General features: G+C 43.3%; 1 long non-coding RNA gene across 1 annotated transcript; it reads left to right on the forward strand.

The window, feature by feature from the left end:
* Positions 1-9658: 9658 nt before the first annotated feature.
* On the forward strand, positions 9659-12403 carry LOC146594263 (uncharacterized). Its single transcript, XR_014896216.1, has 3 exons — positions 9659-9861; positions 10006-10135; positions 11457-12403. It is a non-coding gene; the product is annotated as an uncharacterized LOC146594263 (long non-coding RNA).
* Positions 12404-12913: the final 510 nt, after the last annotated feature.

Consider the following 12913-nt stretch of genomic DNA (forward strand, 5'->3'; position numbering starts at 1 on the left):
TGGAGCCAATGAAGCTTGGTTTCCTATGGATCTTAAGAGGATTTTGTGGGTTCCCTGATGCTTAATAAAATGTGAAATGCTCGAGACTTTTTTTTTGCTTGGGCGCTGATTAGGATTTTTCTTCTATCCAGGGCCTATTTTTGCAGAAGTTTGAACAACCAAGACATTCTGAGGCCCTTCTCTTCATCAGCTGTAGTTAAAATTGTCCAGTAGCTTCAAAAGATCACTTTGCGTGGTGAGGAGTATGACCTGACTAACAATATTTCCTCGTAAGCCTTGTTTTTTCCTGGAAAGCTGAAGCATGGACCAAAGAAAACAATTTCCTGTCTGTTCTGTCGTCTCAGTGGAGCATATTTATGGGCTGAGTCTCTAAAATGTCGTATTTGTCCGAGTATTTTTTTTTCTCCCAGCTCTGATGTATGACTATTACTTGGCAGAGACATTCAAAAGCTTCTGATGTGCCTGATTTTCATGGTGTGAAGCTGTTCCTAGTCTCAGTGTTACTTTGTTCACCGTGTCTCTCTGGTATAAGGATTTCCAATAGGTGTGGGCAATTCTAAGAGGAGAAATCTGTCTTTTGCTTCCAGCCTTCTGCTCTAAGGTTTTTGTTATTTGAGTGGATTTCTGATATGCCGGTGAAACTGCTGGCAGTCTAATTCCAGCCTTTCACTGGTAAAGGCCATTCTGGACCTAACTGTCCAGAATTAGTTAGTGACCCAACTATTTCTCATCCTCAACTCTAAGTGGAGATTATTTGGGAATGATACCTGACTGAACATCCTTGCTTGTGTGGAAGTGATGTGAGTGAAGAACTTACGCACCCTTTTACTGGGCATTGTTATATTCCATACGTAACTACAGCTCTTTGTATCTAATGTTATAGTGGAGGTGATCTGCTGAGACTTGCACTGCAGCTCCTTGTTTTTTTAAAAGAGATGACTGTGAGACAGCAGTCTGTGCCTCTTAAATCTGGAATTTTTTTCTCARGGGCCTGAAACACCTATAGGTTGACCAAGTTCTGCTTACTTGGTCTGCTTTGTATTCTGTTCAGCTCTGACGGATGGCTGCGTTCAGGTTTGGTGGGSCACAGAGATTGTGCTTGTAACTGCAAAAACAAACCCTGGCACCTGCCTAAGAAGTGGTCAGACTATATACAAAAGCAGGCAGGCTGTGGAAGAGAAACCCAAACAAAAGAGGAAGGAAAACATAAGAGATTGAGGGGGAGGGTGGAATTGAGATCTTTCTAAACTAGACAAATGTACTTGTGAGAAACAGCAGAGGTTGAGAAAATTCTAGAGATAAGTTTGCAACTCCTCTTTATGACTTGTGTGGATTCAGGGAAAGTGGAAACATCTTAGGAGTTGTAGAGGATCTGTAAGGTCCCGTGATAAGTAGGGGAAGAAGCAGAATTTGAGCATTTCTGTTTCTTTAGAGAGACTTCATTGAATGTCATCGCTGTAGGACATAACAGGAAGTACAAAGCTAAGTTTCTGGCCTCTCTGACCTTGGGTGAAGGAAACTAGAATGTATTTATCCTTCAAAATAGGTTCTGGTTTTGTTCTCATTATCTCGAATGTTTAACATGATCAGAAACTTGCATTTCTTATAGAAGTAAAAATCAGAGAAGCAACAAAAAACTGGCATAAATTTACATTTCCCAAATGTTTGACAGGAGTAGGTGGGGGAGAGAAGGATTTTTTTTTTTTTTTTTTTTTGACTCATCTTATGAGAGAAATGTGTGCTGCTTGACACTGAGATACAGGATGTTTAAATTTGAGATTTTGTTTTGGGCCTACTGAAAGCCTTTGACTCGACTGTGGTAAATATTTCCAAGTTTTTGAAATGGTAAGTTTACTGCATTACAGCTAACTGCATGTCACAGTGTTTACAGTCTAATGGTAATGCAATAGATGCTTTGGGTGACTCCTTTCCTGCTGGGGGAATACAAAGCAGAATGGCTAGCCACTACAAGAGTCTTGTCCAAGTAACTGATCGGGGACTTTTGTCTGTCTGTGTAGCCTGAGTATGACAATCTCCCATCCTTGCAAGTGTCTGAAGGCTGCTATTCTAAGAAAAAACAGRTGGTAAGTACAGAAGGAAGAAAAGGATGTTTGTTACTTTACAGAGTTGTACTCCTATGCACAGTCAAAAAAGTGTGCTGTTCTCAGGCAGGTGGTGAGAACTCAGCTGCACACCACAGCCGGGGTGCAGAAGCAGCCTCTGTGGCTATGCTGCTTCTAGCATTTGGCGAGCAGATCTTTTTCCCCCCATCCGTTTTGGTCTGGAAATACATGGGGAGGTGTGCTTTAGTCCACACAGAGTGCAAGAGTGCAACTGCCCATACCCTCAGCTAGAAGAAGTTGCTTAGGCTTCTCTGAGGCAACATATTTGCTTTAGAGATTAGTAGGAATGTAAAACCTATATTAACTCATTCAACACCTATCGATGTACATGGTAAAATCTATCCAAAAATGTTGTAACTACATGAATCTCTAGCGAGAGCTGCGTGTTTCCTACAGATCAGCTCAGTTTAAGGATTTGCAGAAGTGCCTGCTTTTGGCAATATTAGGAGGCACGACTAGTGTCACTATAYGAGCATGATGTATCAGTCACTTCAGCTGAGAAGGGATTGATGGATTGCCTGTTCCATGTCTCCTCACAGAGGAGGGATTAGCTTAGTGATGTACACAGTAAGCCTCTATTCTTGGGATGAAGTTTCTCAGCATGATTTCTACTGTAGCCAAAAGTACATTAGAGTAATACGATTTAGGTTGCAAAGTGAAACACTTAAAAGAAAAGAGAAAGTCATCATCTTTTCAAAAGATTGTGTGGCACAGAGTAATCCAGCCCGCTGAAAGTGGCGGGAAGAATATGGAATGACAGGAGTTAGGATGGCACCATCATTACCCCCATTGCAGGTATGCAATAAACTTGCACTGATGACTTTCACTATTCCTTACTTTGGACTATTTGACTTTTTAATGGTGTTTTTCTAAAGGTAATCTGGAAATCAGCTTTCTGCTGTACATTTAACTGGCAAAAATAAAAGATAGATTAAGCATCTGTAATTGATGTTTCTTCCATGAGTGGGATTTGAGCAGGGATCCCCAAGCACTTATAGCAGTGACTGCTACTACTTAAGCTCCAAGGCTGACTACTACTTACAACAGCGGGAGGAAGCTTGTCATCCAGAAGGAGGGCTGAGCAGATGTTGTCAGACCCCAGCTTTAGAGGTTTTCATTTGACAGAAGGTCTCAGCATTGGATAGGGRACTCCGTTCAGTTCATATGCTGGTTCTGGCTATGTTGATTTTTTGTTTTGTTTTGTTTTTTTCCCCTCTCTCCTAATGCGTGGAGTTGGTGACTTTCCCCTATGTGGGGCTTTGGAGGAGAAGGTGGGAAGATGGAGTTTTTAATCTATATGTCCTACCCAGATAGCTTGACTGATGCTTGCTTCCAGCCTGAGTTGGGAACGGTTCCTGCCCCATGCGTGTTCCTTGTCAAGGAGGGAAATGCCTTATGATTCATGTGCCGTGTTTCTAAGGAAGGGAAGTGAAGCTGGAGGAAGCCTGCTGCCTGTCTCGTCTTGCTTCCTTTACTATATCAGACTGTAGGTAAGCTGAAGTCCTCAGGAAACTTCATCAGGCTGCCAAAATGAACCTGAGGCAGAGAAAGCAAGTAGTTTTAATGCTCAGTCCAGTGCAGGTTTGGGACAAAATTTGTAATGTTTTTATGGAAACAAAAATAATCATGAAAGCTATTTCCCCCTTAAAACTCACTTCAGCAGCGCTGGTATATTTATGTCAAAAGGGTGAAGGAGAAGCTGGTGGTAGTCTGCCATGGGGTTGGGAGGGTGGGGCAAAAAGAAAAGGATGCTCTGCCAGAGGTTTTGCAGTTGTTTTCAGGCAAGATTGATGCTCAGAAATTCTGAGTTGTGCTCCAGGTGTCTTGGGGTAGGCAATATTCATCACTGGCTCCTCTGCTTTTCTCCTTTTCTAGCACTTCTCTCCCTGCTTTCTGCAGTCCTGCTGTGCTTTGCTCCTCACTGCTGCAGTCTGTACTTTTATGTCTTCTCCCCACACCCCTGTTTGTTCCTMTTCCCCATTCCTGCCCTGCTCCTTGCATCCCTGCTGATTTTTCAGCAGGTGACCTTGCTGCTCCCAGTTTGCTAGAGGCTCCTCCTCGYCCCTGTGATGGGACAGCAATGCTGACAGTATGTCCTTAGGGTGAACTGGAGAGGCAGACCGTGATGGTTTTGCTGATCTGATTCACACGGCTGTCACGCGAACAGCCCTGCTGGCAGGCTGCTGGGGGTGATGGAAAGATCAGCATGAAAGATCATGCTTAAACCAGTATCACCTCTAGAATCAGGTTATTACCTCTGTCCCTTCTGTGCTGCTTGGCAGCTGGGGAAGCCTGGGGAACACAAGTGAAATGATCTTACTGTTTTCTGTTCCGGTGTTGCAGAGACTCCCCAAGCTCTCAGAAGAGAGAGGGATGGAGAAGGCCCTGCTCGTTTGTTCTGCTTTCAGGGGGTCTCATGCACCCCGGTGTGGATGAGAAGCTGAGCTGGAGCACTAACATGTTCCTTGGAAGACACCCAAACAACAGCTGCACCTCACAAGAGGGCCAAAGGGCGTGTTACTGAGGTGACAACCCCACCAAATTTCAAGTCCCAGCCCCAAAGTATTGTGACAAGAAAGCTTTCCAGCAAAGTAAATGGACTTTTYGTTTTAAACATGCAAAATTTTATCCAGCCCCTGAGCCTTGTTTTCAGAAATGCCTAACCTTTTCTAGATGGACTATTTTAGAACATAATAGCCCAACCTGCAGCAGGCCTCCAGCATGGAAAACTTCAGCACAAGTGTTTAATGCTTGGTGAAAATTATAACCAACTGAAAATAGAGCTGTATACTGGAAAGTGTCAAGCAACCTTAATTTAGGAGTCGCTTCTTACACAGACATTTCAGTCCACCAGAAAAGAGAGGAGGAGAGCCCAGCTACATCAGTGTGTGCATCAATTTTGGCAGAGAAGTGGAAAACCACATTTTTTTCCTTTTATATATTGTGCTGTATATTCATGCATGTACCTCTTTTCAGGATAGAATCATAGAATCAGTAAGGTTGGAAGGGACCTCTGGAGATCATCTAGTCCAACCTCCCCATTCAGCAGGGTCACCTACAGCATGTCAGACAGGGTTGCATCCAGGCGGGCCTTGAAGATCTCCAGAGAAGGAGACCCCACAACCTCTCTGGGCAACCTGTGCCAGTGCTCCGTCACTCTCACAGGGAAGAAATTCCCCCTCACGGTCAGGCAGAACTGCCTGTGCTTCAATGTCTGCCCATTGCCTCCTGTCCTGTCACACGGGACAACTGAAAAGAGTTTGTCCCCGTCATCCCCTTGACACCCTCCCTTCAGGTACTTAGCCACATTGATGAGATCTCCCCTCCGTCTTCTCCTCCCCAGGCTAAACAGGCCCAGCTCTYGCAGCYGTTCCTCATAGGGCAGRTGCTCCAGCCCTCTCATCATCCTCGTAGCCCCATGTTGGACTCTCTCCAGTAGCTCCATGTCTCTCTTGGACTGGGGAGCCCACAACTGGACACAGTACTCGAGATGAGGCCTCCSCAGGGCTGAGTAGAGGGGCAGGACCACCTCCCTCCACCTGCTGGCAACACTCTTCCCAATGCACCCCAGGAGACCATTGGCTTTCTTCGCCACAAGGGCACATTGYTGGCTCATGGTCAACTTGTCATCCASCAGCACCCCCAYGTCCTTCTCTGCAGAGCTGCTCTCCACAAGGTCGGCCCCAAGCCTGTACTGGTGCCTGGGGTTATTTTTCCCTAGGTGCAGGACTCTGCACTTGTCCTTGTTGAACCTCAGGACGTTCCTTGCCACCCAGCTCTCCAGCCTGGCCAGGTCTCTCTGAATGGCAGCACAGCGCTCAGGTGGATCAGCCACTCCTCCCACCTTGGTATCCTCAGCAAACTTGCTGAGGAGGCACTCTGTCCCCTCATCCAGGTCATTGATGGATAAGCTGAACAGGATGGGACCCAGTCCTGAGCCCTGSGGGATGTCACTAGCCACAGGCCTCCAACTAGACTCTGTGCCACTGTGACTTACATATAGCTGTTTTTCCTTAAGTGGGTAGTTTTAAAAAATCTAGCAGAGGTCCATGTTTTTGTCCATCTGTTAATGCTGTCAAACCAAAGGTTTATGGTACTATTCTTGAAATGGGTTAGTTCAGTGACCTTTTCCAACACTGAACTAGCCGCCACATAATCAGTGCTTGAAACACTCTGGACCTGACTTTTCTTTTCTTTACACTGTTTTTTCTGTTGTTATCAGCTGACTTGCCTAATCTTCATTCCCAGCAGCCTTGGTCGGAGTAGAATATACACACATCTATTTCTCTGAGGAATGTCTCTTCAGGTGTTCTTTGGAGAGCTTTGTATAATTTTGCTCTGTTAGCTGTATATTTTCCTGTCTCTACAAGTTAGAGGACTGGACTGTAATATTTGTTATAAGAATACTGAACATTTTCTTGTCTTTTTGTAGGCAGTACAAGACATCATTCTGGTTTGAGGTATAAGAGCTGAGAGCTCAGATAAAATCCATGCTCTGACTGCTCACAGCTTTGGTTTTGCACTGTTGCATGAAGTGAAAGCAGTGTCTGGCCTTCTACTGAGCTTAGTAATGGATGTGATCAGTTTTGAAAAGACTGTAGCAAATAATCACAGTTTTCCTCATGGCATGTTATATGCTGTGCATGTTTGGGTTTGACAGGTGAGAATCTTATTAGCTAGTACTCTTTATAAGGCTTTCATGCAAAGATTTTTTTTACAAAAAAAAAAAAAAAAAAGATTAATATGACTACTTCAATTCTGTATAAGGATGACTCTGCCATTGCATTCACCCTGCCCCTGCCACCCTGAAATCTTAAAATTTTAGTTAAATTGCTGGCCTATGATGGCAGGGAATTGCTGTTTGGTGAAGACACACTGAACATGTGTAACCTGAAGGTGTCAAGTAGTCCTTCAGCTTTTTCTTTTTACAAAATTGTTGCATGGAGATGTTTGTGTAGAAACTATTGATCTTTCCATTTGACTGTCCAGCAACACTTTGCTGCCTTATTCACCTTATTGATCAAAAAGGCAGCTTTTAGCTCTAGAAGGAGATTTTGGTCAAGAAAAAAGACAATTTGAACCTACTCCTTCTTTGTCTGTTCAGATTGTGTAGTAACAAAGTGATATAGCCTGTGCAAAGGTGTTTCATGGTGAGCATGCAGAAGTTTTTGAGGGGAGAATCTGTGGAAGTGCGCTAGGACAACTCTTTTTATCCACCAGACACAAGATCAGAGACGACTTTTTCTAGAGCCCCATTATTTGTTTGAGATCCAGGATGGGAGACTGTCAGAAGAGTTCTGGAAGAGTCAAGAGAGAGGCCTTCCTAAGCCAGACTAGCCTGGAGCAAGTAAAGGGCATGAGTGACTGAAACCTTCACTGYAAACTGGAGAAGATGAACTCATGCTGTTTTTGTTGATGAAGAAGCACAAATGGATCTAGTCAGTGTATCAGTGCACCTAGCATAAACCACCATCACAGGCAACTGGCTGCACCAGAGTGAGCCCTGGCGGAAGTCAGTAGGATTATATTATTCCAAATGTGATGAGGTTTATAATTTTGACAGAACTGTGCCTTTTGGCAAAGCTTATACTGGTGCTGAATTAAAATGACAGCAAGAACGCAATAGCATATTTTTTCCAGTTTATCTTTCAGAGTAATTCCTTGCAAGTCCACTTAGATTAACAAATTCAGTGTTCTGCAATCTTCCTTTTTTCCTGCCCTTTTCCCTGTCTTTTGTCTCCTGTGCACTTGTACACATCCTGCACACATCACCGTACACTTTTCATCATGACGTCCTGCAAACTACCATCCTCTCTCTTGAAAAACCTGTTCTTCCCATCTGCTCTGACCTTCATCAGGCTCCACCCTTCTCTGGATCCCACTATATACTTCCTTTGCTTGGCCTTGACCAGTTTCTGTGTTCTCTTTCTGCTTCATCAAATCTACATGGTTTCTTACTACACTACTCCAGGTTTTTTTCACTTTTTTGTGGGTTGCAGGTCAGATTGGTGCAGAATGTGCCAGAGGCCTCAACAGGCRTCCTTTACAGGTCCTTTTTTCTTTGAAACTGAGTCTGGAGGTCTTTCAGATTCACATAGGACYATTTCCATTGATCCCTCTGTAACTGCAATCCTTCTGACTGGGCTTTTTGCCTCTGTGGTTTGATTATCTCTGATTGTCATCACCAGCTCACCCTTAACAAAATTCCAGGTTAACCTGGCTCAGCTGGTGAGGTGTGATAGAAGTGACAGAAGTAATTTACAGGAGAAGCAAAGTGACAGCGACTCTTGCACACAGAAATACAATTATTTTTCTTTCTTAACCTAGGAAATAACAGAGAGAATGCTGCAGCTGGGCACTACAGCATGTGTCCACAGAGAGTGGATTGCCTTGCATCCTCTCCTCCATACTTGTTTTCTAAAGGGTATTTTGTGCTTCTCTGATGTGTAATGTGACCGGATCCCAGAGAGGAATGCCAGCCACAGTCTATATCTACTGCATATGGGGGTTTGTTTGCACGTCTGTGTGGGATGAGCCCAACTTCTTTGCAAAGCACCAGTGTTCCACACAGCAGCTCTCTTTTCAAGATTTCTGTTGCCAAGAAAATGCTGTTGTGTTTGTTTCCAACGTTATCCTTGAGCTGACCCTTGTGGGGCCATCTAAACCCACCTCAATGTCAGCTCGCTTCCTGGGAGCATCTGCAATGCTCCCTCACTCCTTTTCTCCTTCGTTAGCTTTACACTGAGATGCGCCTGTTGTAATAATCAAAGTTTGTGCTTGAAAAATGTTAATAGCTGGGTACATGCCTCGTGCCATATGTTATCCACCCTGTATTTTGATGAAGATTTATTACAGAACAAAGGATTCAGTGGAAATTTTGAGCTCAAGAAATAGGAAGTAAAACCTGAAGTAAAATTTGGCAGCCTGCAAATTATTTATTACTTGGGAGCCAAAAAAGAGCAGGCGAGCCTTTCACTGAATCACTGCAGCCTAGAGATGTGGTCCTGCCTGCTACTCTTGGCCTCTGCCAAGTCTGCCCTTCCAACCTGTGGCTGAAAGGAGAGGGCGCCCTGCCCTTACATTGGAGGACCTTTCCCTGGTAAGTGCACCAGTGCCTCAAGATAAACAGATGTTCTCAGAAATTTAGAAAGTGCTGGGTTTTTTTTTCTTCTGCAGCAATCTTTACTTATTTCTTTTTCTTTATTCCCTCATGTCTGCTTGTTCTCCAGGTGATCACATGACCACTGGAAAGAAACCAAGTAGACAAGAAGCACATTTCCTATATATATATATTTAAAAAGAAAAACTCAAGAAAATAATACTGAAGAAATCAAAGATTATAAAAACAAATGTTTTTCTCCAATTCCTGTTTATGGCTTCTTACTCCAGTCTGGTTCCCTACTGCTCCTCTTGCAGGTAAAAATCATCTTATTTCTTAGAGACCCTTCTGCTTTTCCCACGACAACCCTCATTCTATTATCCATGTTAGTAAAAGCTGCTAATGAAAATGATCTGATCTGTCCTTACAGAATAACTTCAAGCAACATTCCCAAGACTGAACTAGATGTTTGTGGGATTCAGGGAGGACGAGTGTTTGTGACTGACTTGAAGTATAATCTGTTGGACTTGTACTGCAGCCTGTAATCCTGGGATAACTACACTTGCTATCACTTCAGGTTCTCAGTCCAGATCCCAAGTTCGTATTTGATCTGCCTTCTCCTTCTGAGATAAAACTCAAGTCAGGTTCTTCCTAAAGTTGCACTTAGGCACTGTTTATTGCAATGTCATGCTTTAGAACAGATGCTGTTAGTCTCATTGGATGGTTGTTGGTTAAAGAGATATTTATAGGAAATATAATGCAGCTTTGTTTTGTTTTTCCAAGGTTCCATGCTGAGGATGTCAAACTCCGAGCTTTCCAAAGCAGCTGCCTTCTTAAAATAGACCAAGAGAATTCCTCTTGTTCAGATGACATAATGAGGCTGAGATACAAATGAGGAGGGAAGCAGCAGCAGGTATGTTTTGATTGATTCTTTTTTCCTGGCATCCTATTAAAATAATATGGAGGAGAATGTAGAAAGATCAGAGGCCAGTTTCTAGCTGGAGAAGTTGGGATGCATAGTCTGCACAGAGGATGAATGTGACTTAATGCCTACATCTGACAGGGGCAGGGATTTAAAATTTGTCTCCTTCTCTGCAGAGGGTTGCACTTCAATGTTGAATGCTGTTTCAGTTACCTTTATCCCCTCTTTTCCCTCAGAGCAGGAAAGAAAGAAGCAGATCAGAACAGCTTGCAGTCAGCACGGTCACCTTACATCTAGGAGCACTTTATCCAAGCCATTGCCCTAAACTATTTAGCTAGGTTCTGTTATAAAGTCAGGTCACACCCACAGACAGTGAATGTTGCGCTGTGGAAAGAGGGAGCTGTTATGGGCATCATTCTGATGGGAAATTCTGCAGGGGAATACATCCTGGCCAAGCTTTACTGAATGCAGCAGGTCCTCACTGGCTGTTTCAATGAATCAACATTTCTCAGCATTGGGCTAAAACTTGTTGAAAATCTTGCTTGCATCAAGTAGAGTCAGAACAAGGGTGGCTAGTACAGCCTAATGGAAATGGAGAGGCCTTGGCGCTGTGCCCAGCTGTGCCACCTGCCTTCTACAACCTCCAAGAAGTCATTTCACCTTTCTGGCTTCAGATTACCTCCATCCTCTATGGAATAAGAGAAGGCTGTGGAAGACCTAGAAGTTACGTATTTAAAGTCTTATTTTGTAGACTAAAGAAGCCATAGCAACATAAAGCTATGGCATACAACACAGTTTCCATCACAAGACTAGCCTGAGTCAGTTGCTGCCTTTGAAACATCTGTGCTGTGCACTAAAAGTAGACTTTTCTACCAGATTTGAAGTAAATCGAAGGAGTTGCAAAAAATATCTCAAAACAGGAGGAGGAAAGGGGGGATAACAGAGAAAAGGGGGAAAAGGGGGATGGAAAGAAACAGAAGTTGTTTAAATGTCTTAACAGTTTCCCTGCTTTTGTTGTTGCTATTCTTTTTCCAGCCAAATTGATCATTTTACTGAATTCATTGAATCATAATATRGAAACACTGATTAGCCTTTTGCTACTAAGACTCTTAATACTTACAGTATTCCTGCAGGGAGCTACTTGCAGCCGGGGTTTATACCACTGCTTCCTAGAGGGAAGTTCCTAGAGGGACTGCAAAAATTGCATGAGCCCTACCTAAAGGCTTTATCCAGGTGTTTGTAGTAGCTCCTGTTTTGCCTCTACCCTACCTTACGCTAACTTCTCTCTTCTCTTCACTTCTACCTGTTCTAGGAATACATCTAGAGGTTAGAAACATGGGGAAAGTATCACCAAATGAGATTCTACCTGGAAAATGCAAATGTATGCACCTTGGGATGGGGAAGTGGGGAAACAGGTTTTCATCAATGAGACAGAAGATTTGGGAAATCTAAAGGAGCTGAGATGTAGTGGAGAGCAATTTGTCTGTGGCTTCATGATGTGACCAGGAAAAAATGGCTAGTCTGGGCCTGCCTGCATGAAAGCAGCTTGCCCTTGTACTGTCAGACACTGCACTTGCTTGGATCTGCAAGCCGAAGAAAGGATTTGTATTAAAGAATGGCATTTCTACAACACTTTCCATTTGATTATCTGAGCASCTTTTAATAGGCATGGAAAGTGCTGTGGAACAATAAACACAGAAGCTGTGCTGTGATGTTTGCAGCATGTGTTTCTATGGAAGTCATCTTTTCTTACTTCCTTTATCCAGACATCAAAAGGAAAAGAAGAACAAAAAGAGGAAGGCAAAGACTGGAGCGCACACACAGTGTTTTTCCCTGTCATCTTTGCCAAAGAAAAGAAGAAAGGAAACAAACATCATTGCATGTAAATAATTTTTTTTCCTTGCTTCTTTCAAAARATATTTTCTTTGGTTAATTGTAATTAGGCAGAAGGTACAGAATTGATTTATATGTCAGACCTAACAGAGACTATTTTACCATTCTTGTAATAAATATTTAGACTCCTGAAAATTTTGAATCAAACCCTTCATTCCAGATACATGCATATTTCAGGGAATTTCAGAACAGTTACAAGTCTTGTAGGTTGTGTCTGATATTAGGTTGAACTAAAGCCAGGATTTTAAAGTTTGGAAAATATAGCTCCAGACTTTTTAGTCAAAGTCCATTTGAAAAATACTAAAGAATAAAGCAAAAATGTTAATGAGTTATGGATCAGGGTGTGCAGTAGTGTGTGATAATGCTTGGTGCTTTCAGGATATGCATGAAATACAAGTACTTTGTCTTTCAGTCTGATTTTGAGGCAGGAAGGCAACTCAGCAGAGAAATTTAGATGATAAAGGGAATTATCAACACAAATTGACATGCTTCACTGAGACAAGTGTGGTTAAGCTATGCATTAAGGGGGATTTAAAGCCCTCTGTAAGGCGAGAAAAAGGCTCTGCAAGTCGGTTCAAGACRGCAGTCCTGTGGAGAGATCACTGTCGGAGGGATGGATCAACAAGCAAAAGCTGGTGAAGAGGCACAGGTTTATTTGTGGCCTTGAAGAAGAACAACAAACTGTATTGGGTCTAACGCTCTGGCTCCGCCTGACTCACTAGGCTAGTCCAGGCTGGCAGCCTGCAGCCGGGCATAGTGGGTGCCTCTGTTTTCAGTGCAGGACATGGGAAATCTAGGGCCAGGTTTGCAGAGCTGCAGTGAGCACCCTTCGTTCTCACGGGAACAAGAGCGCAGGTGAGCACCTACGCCTCTCAG

The sequence above is a fragment of the Rhea americana genome, unplaced genomic scaffold, assembly GCF_003343005.1.
Source record: "Rhea americana isolate MKP2758 unplaced genomic scaffold, rheAme1 scaffold_265, whole genome shotgun sequence".
NCBI classification, from domain to species: Eukaryota; Metazoa; Chordata; class Aves; order Rheiformes; family Rheidae; genus Rhea; species Rhea americana.